This window comes from Lampetra planeri, chromosome 55 (assembly GCF_965212315.1).
Source record: "Lampetra planeri chromosome 55, kcLamPlan1.2.h2, whole genome shotgun sequence".
NCBI lineage: Eukaryota > Metazoa > Chordata > Hyperoartia > Petromyzontiformes > Petromyzontidae > Lampetra > Lampetra planeri.
The window spans coordinates 2020446-2034005 of record NC_136161.1 but is presented as its reverse complement, the minus strand read 5'-3'; the positions used below and the strand labels follow the sequence as shown (position 1 = coordinate 2034005).

The 13560-nt window shown below is 43.3% G+C and overlaps 1 protein-coding gene across 8 annotated transcripts in view; it reads left to right on the top strand.

The window, feature by feature from the left end:
* Window positions 1–2610: 2610 nt before the first annotated feature.
* The window catches only part of LOC144735412 (complement C1q and tumor necrosis factor-related protein 9-like), a 29240-nt gene continuing 18290 nt past the window's right edge, over window positions 2611–13560 (top strand). For 2 of the 8 annotated variants that reach the window (XM_078617811.1, XM_078617806.1), the window contains exon 1: window positions 13288–13405. The gene's annotated coding sequence lies outside the window, so the exon portion shown is untranslated. Of the gene's footprint in view, window positions 2721–13287; window positions 13406–13560 lie in introns of those variants that run through there. The other 6 variants (XM_078617810.1, XM_078617809.1, XM_078617808.1 and 3 more) reach the window with 6 other exon arrangements.

The following is a 13560-nucleotide window of genomic DNA, read 5'->3' as shown; positions in this document are numbered from 1 at the left end:
AATCCCCTTATCTCCTCAGTGGTGCTGGTCGGTAACGCTGTGATGGAGGGAAGGCCGATTTCCAATTGGCTGTTCCCCTCATCGCGCTCGTAGCCACCACAGCGACATACGAGGGGCTCTGGATGGGTGCGAGGGGCTCGTGACCTCTCCACCTTCATCTAAATTACCACGAAACCACCTGGTATGTAGGAGGTCGTGGGTTCAGTCCCGACATTGAAGCTCTGTATATGATGAGTTTACATGTCTTGGTGGCATGGATTTTTCTCAAGGTCCTCCAGTATTTCCCTCCACATTGAAAATCAGCATGCGTTTAGAATAATTGACTGCTTCTATAAATTTCCACATAGACCACTTCGTTATGCTATTATTTGTGGCCATGTCGCTTCTGAAAAAGAGCTAATATCTCAGTGGGCTTTATCTGGTAAAATTAAAAAAAGCTTTTTTTGTCTTCTTGGTTTTTTCGGTAAAGTCACGTAGAAGGGAAGTAATAAAATAATAAAAATAAAACATAATAAAATAATTCTCACGACGTTTCGGCTACAACGCAAGCAGCCGTCTTCAGGTGAAGAATGAGACACTGCCAAGCTAGGAGCTTATATATAAGCTGAGTTGGAGGTGGAAGAAGAGCGCCTTAACAAAAGAATGTGCATATCAAGAGGAATTTAGCATATTCATGGGAAATGCGTAGGAGGTGGGCGGGGGGGTTTCAAAGTCATATTATGCCCATGCATTATGCAGGATCAGCAGCACCAAAGGGAGGGGGCAGGGGGTAGCATTAACAAAGGGAGGGAATGTTAATATGTAGAAGCAATGAAACATGTGAATGGGAGAACGGTGGCAGGAGACCCGCAGCGGAGCAAATAATGCATTCCCTGTGGAGAACACAAGATACACAGTTAATGCCAGTGAGTGGACTGCGGTCTGAAAGTCACCGTAAACGTGAACAACAATCAGTTAAGATCCGAAATGGTTTATTACGTCCTTCCAATGATTGCTGAGCCAGAATCCATCTTCTCGGTTTAAATTGTCTCTGTGTTTGTATATGTGGATCGCCTCATGAACGAATCTCTCATGGTAGCCAGATGGCTTGCAGAGAACCTCTGTCTTGGATAAGTCAATGTCATGTGAGCCCACTGAATTGTAACAGTGATCTGCCACGGCTGAGGTGTTTGCCTACCGTGTTTCAGGTCTGCTTTATGTTCACGGATGCGGTCCGAGACATGTCGTTTGGTTTCTCCAATGTAACTGCTACCACAGAGACGTCTACAAACTAAGTTGCCTCTGTGGTAGCAGTTACATTGGAGAAACCAAACGACATGTCTCGGACCGCATCCGTGAACATAAAGCAGACCTGAAACACGGTAGGACAAACACCTCAGCCGTGGCAGATCACTGTTACAATTCAGTGGGCTCACATGACATTGACTTCTCCAAGACAGAGGTTCTCTGCAAGCCATCTGGCTACCATGAGAGATTCGTTCATGAGGCGATCCACATATACAAACACAGAGACAATTTCAACCGAGAAGATGGATTCTGGCTGAGCAATCATTGGAAGGACGTAATAAACCATTTCGGATCTTAACTGATTGTTGTTCACGTTTACGGTGACTTTCAGACCGCAGTCCGCTCACTGGCATTAACTGTGTATCTTGTGTTCTCCACAGGGAATGCATTATTTGCTCCGCTGCGGGTCTCCTGCCACCGTTCTCCCATTCACATGTTTCATTGCTTCTACATAATATTAACATTCCCTCCCTTTGTTAATGCTACCCCCTGCCCCCTCCCTTTGGTGCTGCTGATCCTGCATAATGCATGGGCATAATATGACTTTGAAACCCCCCCCGCCCACCTCCTATGCATTTACCATGAATATGCTAAATTCCTCTTGATATGCACATTCTTTTGTTAAGGCGCTCTTCTTCCACCTCCAACTCAGCTTATATATAAGCTCCTAGCTTGGCAGTGTCTCATTCTTCACCTGAAGACGGCTGCTTGCGTTGTAGCCGAAACGTCATGAGAATTATTTTATTGTTTTATTTTTATTATTTGATTACTTCCCTTCTACGTGACTTTACCGAAAAAAACCAAGATGATGAATCCCTGCAGTCACGAAAGCTTTAAATCGAAATTTAACAAGTGGGCACAGACAGATTATGTGACGCATGCTGAGCGTCCGTTGATGTTTATTACACTCTTTTATTCAACTTGCCTTGTCTATTTGTATTCTATCAAAAGTTTGACACTGAATATCTTTGCATCTACGAACTTTAACGAGCTGAAATTTTCAACACAGACTCGTCTCACGTGACATTTCAAGATTTCACGAAAAATACCGGTCCAGGTCCCGCCAATCCAGCGCCTTTTCGTGTTTTTTACTTAATTTTAATAATGAATAATGGTACATTTCACTCCCACCCCCCCCCCCTTTTTTAAATATCGAGTGGTTGCGCCCAGCTACGAGGTCAAACGTCTCGTCCAATCAGAGCATTTGTTGCAGGGCAGCCTATGACCAATGAAAGGCGCGCTTACATCGCCGCTCGTCATGGCGCCGGAGCTGGCGCTGTGGTTCCCACTTCGCGCGAGACCAATAATTACAATAACAATTACTAAAAACACTATGTAGTTATGATCTTAATAAATATCATTATCGTTAGCTTTGTGACGCCCCGTTCCGACACGCTGGGGGCAGCATGGTTCTGCTCAAGTTGAGTGAGCAGGTGAGTTGTTTTCCAATGAAATGCCCTAATGTTATCGCTATTTTAATTGGCGAAATTGTCTAATTATTATTGTTTATATAAATGTTTTCAATTAAAGTGCTAAATCTGTGCACGTTGAACACAGTGTCGCGATATGCAGTATTGTGCATATGCGTGTATTGTTACAGCATTGCAATCCATGTGTCTTACCGTCTTTCATACAGGGCATTACTTCATGATCGCAAATACGACAATTAAACACGTTATACGTATCGCCTTGCTCTAAATGGAATTTCACTACTTTACAATCAGGGTGATCGTTATTCCAATTGTAATAGCCGTGCTTCGTTCTGCATGCTATCAACCTTCAATTATGCTTTCATTTCTTGTAGGGTCAAACGGTTGACATAAACAAGCCATTATAGTCATCTCTACAGGGTCATAAAATATGTACCACTTTGTGCGAAGTCAGTGGTTGTTAAACAAGTTACCTGCCATGGGAATGTGGAATTTCCACTGGTGGAGATGAGCGCCGCACAATACCCGTAGGAGCGTAGAGGTCTTTTCTCAATCCACTGTTGGATGAGGGCCCCTCCCCACGCCGTGCTGATTGTGGAGGCCGTTTGACCATACTTCACCCCAGCTGGTCATTGGGGATTGGTAAAGGTGGCAGCATAGACGCATAGTACAACTGGATATAAACACAACGTGGCCCCACAACCCTAAGACAACCTGTTTGTGATGGTGGGCACACATCCAGGCACTGTAACAGCTCAGATCTGCTTGGCTTTCGTTCATAGAAGTTGAGAGTTATAGTGATGCTGTTCTTAACAGTTAACATCTCGCAGTGGCGAGATGTTAACATATTCTTTAGGTCTTTCAGATGTTAACTACCTCTCCTGACCCTGACACCCCTGACCCTATTTGGAGTTTGCGTGTTCTCCCCATGGTCGCGTGGATTTTTCTCCCTCTACATTTAGAAACATGTTCTTCCAGTATTTGGCTTTTATAAATCTCCATATCGCCCTCCCACTGGCCCTCACCAACCCCTCCATGCAGTGCTCACACAGCTGGGTTTAACGTCAGCAACTTCAGCAACTTCCCGGTATTTGTGTTTGAACGGCCGCAGCTTCTGTTGACAATGCTCTCGAGCCCAGGGTCATCATGTGCAACTCTGCTTGTGTAGTTGTGTGCGTGTGTAGCTGAGTCTGTGTATGCAACTGGGTATCTGTGTGTGTAGCTGTGTGCGAGCCTCCTCTAGGTCGACTCAGTCTCACATGAGTACGAGCAAGCACCACGCCCGGCCGACTTTGTCTACCGAGTAGCGATGTTTACACACCATACCAGGTACTCATTTGCGGAGGCCCAGGATTGGTACAGATAATCGTGACTTGTGTTGGCCATGAACAGGAATCAAACTCGGGTCGACGGGTTTGTAGCACAGTGCACAAACCAATACACTACCACTCTCCACTAGTTCGGCAAATCCCCTTATCTCCTCAGTGGTGCTGGTCGGTAACGCTGTGATGGAGGGAAGGCCGATTTCCAATTGGCTGTTCCCCTCATCGCGCTCGTAGCCACCACAGCGACATACGAGGGGCTCTGGATGGGTGCAAGGGGCTCGTGACCTCTCCACATTCATCTAAATTACCACGAAACCACCTGGTATGTAGGAGGTCGTGGGTTCAGTCCCGACATTGAAGCTCTGTATATGATGAGTTTACATGTCTTGGTGGCATGGATTTTTCTCAAGGTCCTCCAGTATTTCCCTCCACATTTAAAATCAGCATGCGTTTAGAATAATTGACTACTTCTATAAATTTCCACATAGACCACTTCGTTATGCTATTATTTGTGGCCATGTCGCTTCTGAAAAAGAGCTAATATCTCAGTGGGTTTTATCTGGTAAAATTAAAAAAGCTTTTTTTGTCTTCTTGGTTTTTTCGGTAAAGTCACGTAGAAGGGAAGTAATAAAATAATAAAAATAAAACATAATAAAATAATTCTCACGACGTTTCGGCTACAACGCAAGCAGCCGTCTTCAGGTGAAGAATGAGACACTGCCAAGCTAGGAGCTTATATATAAGCTGAGTTGGAGGTGGAAGAAGAGCGCCTTAACAAAAGAATGTGCATATCAAGAGGAATTTAGCATATTCATGGGAAACGCGTAGGAGGTGGGCGGGCGGGTTTCAAAGTCATATTATGCCCATGCATTATGCAGGATCAGCAGCACCAAAGGGAGGGGGCAGGGGGTAGCATTAACAAAGGGAGGGAATGTTAATATGTAGAAGCAATGAAACATGTGAATGGGAGAACGGTGGCAGGAGACCCGCAGCGGAGCAAATAATGCATTCCCTGTGGAGAACACAAGATACACAGTTAATGCCAGTGAGTGGACTGCGGTCTGAAAGTCACCGTAAACGTGAACAACAATCAGTTAAGATCCGAAATGGTTTATTACGTCCTTCCAATGATTGCTGAGCCAGAATCCATCTTCTCGGTTGAAATTGTCTCTGTGTTTGTATATGTGGATCGCCTCATGAACGAATCTCTCATGGTAGCCAGATGGCTTGCAGAGAACCTCTGTCTTGGATAAGTCAATGTCATGTGAGCCCACTGAATTGTAACAGTGATCTGCCACGGCTGAGGTGTTTGCCTACCGTGTTTCAGGTCTGCTTTATGTTCACGGATGCGGTCCGAGACATGTCGTTTGGTTTCTCCAATGTAACTGCTACCACAGAGACGTCTACAAACTAAGTTGCCTCTGTGGTAGCAGTTACATTGGAGAAACCAAACGACATGTCTCGGACCGCATCCGTGAACATATAGCAGACCTGAAACACGGTAGGACAAACACCTCAGCCGTGGCAGATCACTGTTACAATTCAGTGGGCTCACATGACATTGACTTCTCCAAGACAGAGGTTCTCTGCAAGCCATCTGGCTACCATGAGAGATTCATTCATGAGGCGATCCACATATACAAACACAGAGACAATTTCAACCGAGAAGATGGATTCTGGCTCTGCAATCATTGGAAGGACGTAATAAACCATATCGGATCTTAACTGATTGTTGTTCACGTTTACGGTGACTTTCAGACCGCAGTCCACTCACTGGCATTAACTGTGTATCTTGTGTTCTCCACAGGGAATGCATTATTTGCTCCGCAGCGGGTCTCCTGCCACCGTTCTCCCATTCACATGTTTCATTGCTTCTACATAATATTAACATTCCCTCCCTTTGTTAATGCTACCCCCTGCCCCCTCCCTTTGGTGCTGCTGATCCTGCATAATGCATGGGCATAATATGACTTTGAAACCCCCCCGCCCACCTCCTATGCATTTACCATGAATATGCTAAATTCCTCTTGATATGCACATTCTTTTGTTAAGGCGCTCTTCTTCCACCTCCAACTCAGCTTATATATAAGCTCCTAGCTTGGCAGTGTCTCATTCTTCACCTGAAGACGGCTGCTTGCGTTGTAGCCGAAACGTTGTGAGAATTATTTTATTATGTTTTATTTTTATTATTTTATTACTTCCCTTCTACGTGACTTTACCGAAAAAACCAAGAAGATGAATCCCTGCAGTCACGAAAGCTTTAAATCGAAATTTAAAGCTTTTTTTGGTTTAAATTTAAACTGTGAAGTGAGAAATCAGGGTGTTATCTTTGACTCTGGTCGAACTACTGAGTCACATTAAACAGGTTACAAAGATGTGTTTCTATTATCTAAGAACTATTGTCAAAATGTAATATATTTCATTCACTGCTGCCGATAAAGTTCATGCCTTTATTCCATCTCGACCAGACGACTGTAATGCTCTGTCTGCTGGGCTGACAAGTCATGCCTTAACACGGCTACAGCTCGTGTCGAATTCAACTGCAAGAGTTCAGAACGGTCTGAACCACATTTGGTTCTAGAAACGGTCAAGTCTGGGCACCAAACTGAGAGTCTACCAGTGCTGTGTTCTCTCAATGTTGTTGTACGGTGCGGAGGCCTGGACAATTGCTTCGAGCTGATTAGGATTTGCTGCAGTCTTTCCACACACGATGCAAAAGATGCCTTCTTGTCATTCGATCGTTCGACTTAATCATGTTCCCATTGCGTCTATGAGACCAGTCTTCTCATGATCGAGAGCTCAGTTCATTGTGGACACGTCGCCCGTCTTGATGCGCAAACTCCTCTAACAAACTGCGCATTTCAGTTGGCAGTTCATGTTCGTAGTAGATTGCGACCCTCAAAGGAATGGTGCTGCCCCCATGGTGCCCCCGTGATCCATGGATTTAAAAAAAATACTCGAGACAACGGTGTATGGCAACAAGATAAGTTTATGTGAATGCTGTCGCAAGAGGGCAAACGTTTGGCACAACGGTTATTCGCTAACTGCATGAATGAATGCATGGTTCTCACCAAAACAACACAGTGATTGCATATTAAGTCTGTGTTTGTAGCTCTGCACTGGTTTCCAGTGAAATATACAATTTATTTTAAAATCCTATGAGGACGCTTAAAGCCCTTAGTGGAATGTAACCAGATTACTTGTCAGAATTATTCTTTCATTCAGCCTCAGCGTGCAAAATTGAAGTGAGCTGATAGTGGCGAGCCCTGCTGTGCATTCTGAGGGACAGGCTCAGTAGGTGTGATCAAGGGATGGGCTCCCAGTTGGTCAACCATTGTTATGTGTGCTGATGATCTGGTGGTTGCTGCTCACTCTAAGGAGTTGGAGATTCTACGGCTGAATCTCGAGTGAGCCATTAAGAGGTGGAGCATTACCATCAGCCCCACAAAAACAGAGCACCTGCCTCGGTATTTTATGTCATTAAACACTCCCCCCCCCGCTCCTCCCTCCACTCCCATGAGTTATGAGGCAGTTGGGAAGAGAGAGTGGAAGAGGAGTTTCCATACCTGGGCAGTGTGCTTATGAGCAGCTCCGGATTAGCAGCAGAGGTCTCATTCGGAATCAGTCGAGTGGTATTATTATTTCTTCATCAGCTGCATAACGCTGTGTGGAAGCTACCTGGCCTGTTGCTCTACATGACGCTATGCTTCAAAAACGTGGACCCCTTTAAAGGAATACCTGCACCGATTAAAAATATTTAAGCTATCCTGCCTATGATTAACCCTGGATTTAACCATAATTGTGTGAGGATCTCAGAGATGCTTGAGATATCTTGGCACAGTTACATCAGTGAGCTCCTCCAGCAGGCGAGACTGCAGTGGCTGGACCATGTAGCATGCTTTGCCAGCCACCGCTTGCCCAAACAACTTTTTTTTTACCAGGTAGGGGCTAAAAGAGCGCAGCACAGCCTCAAGAAGACGTGGGCTGATGTCGTAAATGAGGATGTGCAGCTGAGTGGACTTGCTGAAGACTGGTACCAGCGGTGTCAAGATCGGATTCTATGGAGGAGGCTCGTGAACGACGCTACTGGGCAGTTGGAGGCAATCACCCTCCAACAACAATGGAGGGCAGAGGAGTGACGCTCACATACAGCCAGTTGGCATAGTAAGGAGCACAGGTGGTGCATATGCCAGTCATCTCAGTGAGTCAACCCATGTCACCTGGGTCTGTTCCGTGAGCTCCTGATATGGAGCCTTCAACACTTCACGTGGCTTCAAATTACACCTTGCCTGGCACACTCGCTATGTTTAAGTCACTGCTACTTAGTGGTAAATTATTTTTGTTGTGTGTCTGTACGTGAGGCAATTGTATATTCTCCTCCTGTACTTTAGTGTAAGATGATAGCGTGTGAGCGAGTTTAAGTGTGAGGATGTGTGGTTAGCGCGCTGAAATATGAACCCGTCGACCCCTAGGTCAGACTCAAATGAGTACCTGGTGCAGTGTGTAAACATCGCCACCCCCTCGCGTGCCGTGCCGGCCTTCATAGCTGCTCGCCAAAAGTATTTGTCCCAACAGTTTGTTAAGAATATAAGGAGATCTTTGTCTTTATTGTATGTGTAAGTGCGAGTTATTGGAGACTGTATGTGCTCACCTTGTTCTGCATGGGTTTCCTCCCATAGCTATTTGTCTTTTGTCAACGTGAAACATTTTTTACTGTTTGGCCATGTTGGGTGGTGGAGGGTTACGACACATTTATAAATAACGCGATCTAACCCAAAAACCTTTATTATGAATAATATTGGTCACGAAAGCCTACGTGTTAAACTGACTAACCTATATGGGAAGATTTCTTTTCAGAAAACCAGAAAATTGGAGAAGCTCCATCATTAAGCGGATTAAATTGATAACTTCACTGGCGTTCCTCAAAAGGTGCAGAGATTCGAAGGTAATACCAAACGCAGTTAAAATGACACATCACGTAAAGTCTGCTAAAGCTAACCAAATACTACACAAAGCTAGCGAATTATTATTAATAGAGAGAAAACAACACAACAGGAGTGCATTATCTTACATTTCGGAATCTCTAAGGCAATTGCACTTAGATATAAGCAATGGTGTATCCATGCATTATTGGAATATAATCGATACCATAACACAACAATTGGCTGATGATGTGTTTAATCTAACAAAAACTAGCCAAATGAATACATTCTCTAGACTTCATAATAAACAAATCCCCACAAAAAATGAGGAATTTAAAAACAAAACCGTAATGCACTTGACTAACACTGTTTTAACCAGTGACATAATCTCTGTCCTTTCTAAAGGCCTTAACTTTTCCGTTACGTCACGCACAATTCCAGTGGATGAGATAATTGCTGAGGTAGAATCAGCGGTAAGACTCCTTCCACATAATGAGGCAGAGATGACTAGACACGAGGTTGCCAAAATAATTGAGAATAGTAAAGTACCAAAAGTAAGTATTAGCTCGAACGAAGCAAAAGCCTTAAGAGAACTTCGTTTAAATAAAGATATTCAAATCATGGTAGCTGATAAAGGGCGCACTACTGTAGTGATGTCACGAGCCGATTATGATAATACAATTAAAGATTTACTAGAGGAAAGTACCTACATAAAAATTAAACGAGATCCAACTAATACTTTAGAACGTAAGACTACTGCAATCATTTCAAATTCATTAATCCCTAAGAATGAGTAATATCAAATTAAACCAAGGGCCTCAAAACCACCTAGACTGTATAGACTACCAAAGATTAATGAAATCGGCATCCCATTACGACCCATAGTACAATTGGCTCATCCACATACAAATTAGCAAAATATATAACTAAACAAATGCAGCCCTACATCAGTAGTAGATCTTCATTCATAAGAAATTCAGAACATCTTGTGAATGTGATTCAAGATATTAAACTTAACCCTAATGATATTCTGGTGAGTTTTTATGTGATTTCTGTATTCACTAAGGTTCCAGTGAACGAGTCACTTAAATTACTTGATACACTAGTAAAGAATTCAGGTTTACCAAAAGATTTTCGGAAACTCGTTGACCATTGTTTAAATAATACTTACTTCTTATGGAGAGGTGATTTCTTCAAACAAAAGGAAGGAGCAGCAATGGGCTCTCCTTTATCTCCTGCTATAGCAAATCTGTACATGGAAAACTTTGAAACAAGAGCACTTGCCTCGAGCACATTAAAACCATATTTTTGGTTTAGATATGTGGATGACACTTTGGTTGTCTGGCCACATGGTAAAGATACACTTAATGATTTTCTAAATCATCTCAATGCACGAAACCCGGCCATCCAGTTCACCATGGAAATGGAGGTGAATAATACACTCCTGTTCCTGGATATTTTGCTTGGACATGGCCTAAATGGTAAAATAACACAAAGCGTTTATAGAAAGCGAACGCACACTGATGCCTATTTGAATGCAGATTCACATCATCACCCAGCTCAGAAATCCTCTTATCAAGACGCTCATACATCAGGCTAAAACAGTGTCAGATGGTGAAAGTCTAGTGAGAGAGATTAAACATGTTAAAGAAGCACTACGACAGAATGGCTACAATAATGCTCAAATTAACAGAGCACTGAATGCCAAATCACGATCGCAAAGCAACACTACTGAAAGCGATCAGATTGTTAAAACAATTAAAATACCATATATCTCAGGAGTAACTGACAAATTAGCCCGTGCTTTGCAAAAGCAAAACATTACAGTAAGATTTGGTACAGTACACAAAATAGAAAACTAGTGTCTTGCACTAAACACGAATTACCTAAATTATCAACAGAAGATGTATATCGGATTAATTGTTTGTGGCAGATGCTATATTGGACAGACGGGACGTAACATTAGCGTAAGACTAAAAGAACACCAAATAAATATTACATTATCTCAAACACAACTGTCGACAGTAGCAGAACTTGCTTGTCAACAAGGACACTCAATTGATTTTGATAACGTTGAAGTGTTGTGTAAAACTAATTATTACTGGCAAAGACTAATTAGAGAATCCATTGAAATTGAGAGAAATATAAATAACTTTAATCGCTCTGACAGCTACAGGCTTTGTGCGGCCTGGAAGTATATTATTAAATAATACATATTACAATTCCTCATAGGGGAAAAACATACTAATTAACTGATTACTAACGTAGCATATAATTACAATAACACACATTACAATTAATTACTAATCTACAACTCGTTGCTAATCTTAAAAATTGATTGCTTACCAATTATATTATATAATTACAATACCCCCCCCTCCGCCTCAAATCACTGCACCTGAATGAGTTAAATGATGAAGTCACCTATTTAAGACTGGGAGCAAGTGAGGACTTCACCATTCTGGCGAATTGCCTGATGATGCTGGATGTAATTACCAGCGAAACGTCGTACTCAAAAATTGTAAATGCTGTGGATTCACTCTTCAACACACCGGTGGGCTAAAGTAGTGAACTATTTGTCTTTTGTCAACGTGACACATTTTTTTTACTGTTTGGCCGTGTCGGGTGGTGGAGGGTTACGACACATTTATAAATAACGCGATCTAACCCAAAAACCTTTATTATGAACATAGACATGAAGTACAACGGAGTTCCTGAAAGATACGAACGTCCAACTTACCAACATCCGCATTTACGAACGAACCATCCGACTTGCAAACTTTCGGTCATGATTAAGAACCGAACCGTGGAACTATTACATTCAGCGGAGTGATCCTCTGCGATATGCAATGAGTCCCAGCATCCCGTGTGGACTCATTGCACCCCTTCTAACAAGGAAGCCAGCATCAGGATTCAGGTAAACTGAAAATAAAACTGAGTTTTATTCTTATGTTACTTTATTTTACGTCTTATTTTAGTACAGTATTTATTCCATTGCAAATGTACGATACATCTTATTTATGAGTTTAACAATGCTTCGCATTTTTGTTGAACCAAACACATTTTATAATACGAACTGTGTGTAGTGTATAATTAACTATTGAGTTCCGAGTTACAAACAAATCCAACTTACGAACAAGTATCAGAAACATATAACCCGTTTGTAAGTTCAGGACTGCTCGTAACTGGTATTGGTCAAAATATCTCAATGCTAAAAAATTCGCTGCAAATCACGCAATGGGGATCATGCACAGCAACATCGCCTGCCCCGCCCCCACTGCTGAAAGAACTTGGCAGAACTTTCCTTAAAAAGACTCCACACACTCTTCAAGAATTCTGCCTTAAAACTAAACATGTGTGATGTATGAATGTTGAACTTCTTTCACGCCGTACGTAGTCAAATGTAATTATAAACGGATGTGGGGGGAAGGACAACAAACTAAACACAAAAAGCATTTCTAAAAAATTAGTTTTCAATTTAGATTTTAAAATGGATATCTTCAGTGGCTTCCGAATATCGAAAGGAGGAGCATTCCAGATGGCCCCAGAAGCACATCTGAAAACGTGTGATGCATTGACCATCTTTGTTTCGGTTTTCTTCCAAGCATGCGTTGACCAATGGAAAGTTGAGTTGCCCTGGTCCAGGGTTTGGCTGGACAACCGACATCAGGAGCAGTATGGCAATGAAGTCGCTCTTCCGTGATCGTGTGAATGTAGGGCAGAATAACTGACCGGATCTGCAGCACAACTATGCGTGAGGCATTGCAACAAGTTACGCTCGGGTAGGGATCGGTATTTCCACAGCAGATCATAGCATAGTGGGTGTGGAACTCGCATAGTTTGAACCAGAGAGTCGGCCGATCAGCACTCACTTCTGCACGTTGGATGCTGGGCCGAGTCTGCTGGTGAGTCCCACCACAGTATCGGCATTAGATGAAATAGAATTGGTTTGTCGATCCAGGCCAGAGAAGTTCTGGGTATGGCCCCCCATTATCCAGGGAAGAGGGGAGGCATTTCTTGACCAGACCACTCAGCTCGCTCAGCCGGAGTCTCGCGAGAGCAAGGCCCGGCTGCAAACAGACGGTCACTAGCAGCATGAGTCACAGCGTCACCATCACAAGGTATTGTTGCTGTTGTTAATATTGCTGCTGCTGTTGTTGCAGTTGCTATTGTTGCATTTGTTTTTTTCTGTTGTTTCTGATAACGAGTCCATGGCCCTAACCGCTCCTCAGCTCTCTCCCTCTATCGCTCTTTTTTTTCGTGACCTCCCCCTGCCCCAATCTCTAAAACACACAGAGGGGGAGAGTGGGGGAGATGTTTGCTCACAAGGGAGGCAATAATAAACGGGGGGGGGGCAGTCTGCGACATCAATCGTTGCTGACTGGGCCTCGTACAGATCTCCTCTCGCACAGAGCTCCTCTTCTTCACATCTGCTCTCCAGGTAAAGGCAGAGCTCGCTTGGCGCTCCTCAACATGCGTTGCTCGTGGATAAGTGAGCGCTCATCCAATCAGCGTGACAGGGGGTCATTATTGTATCATGGGAAATATGGGGATGCATTCCCGACGTAATTTCTTTGGTATCAGCAATATATAGGA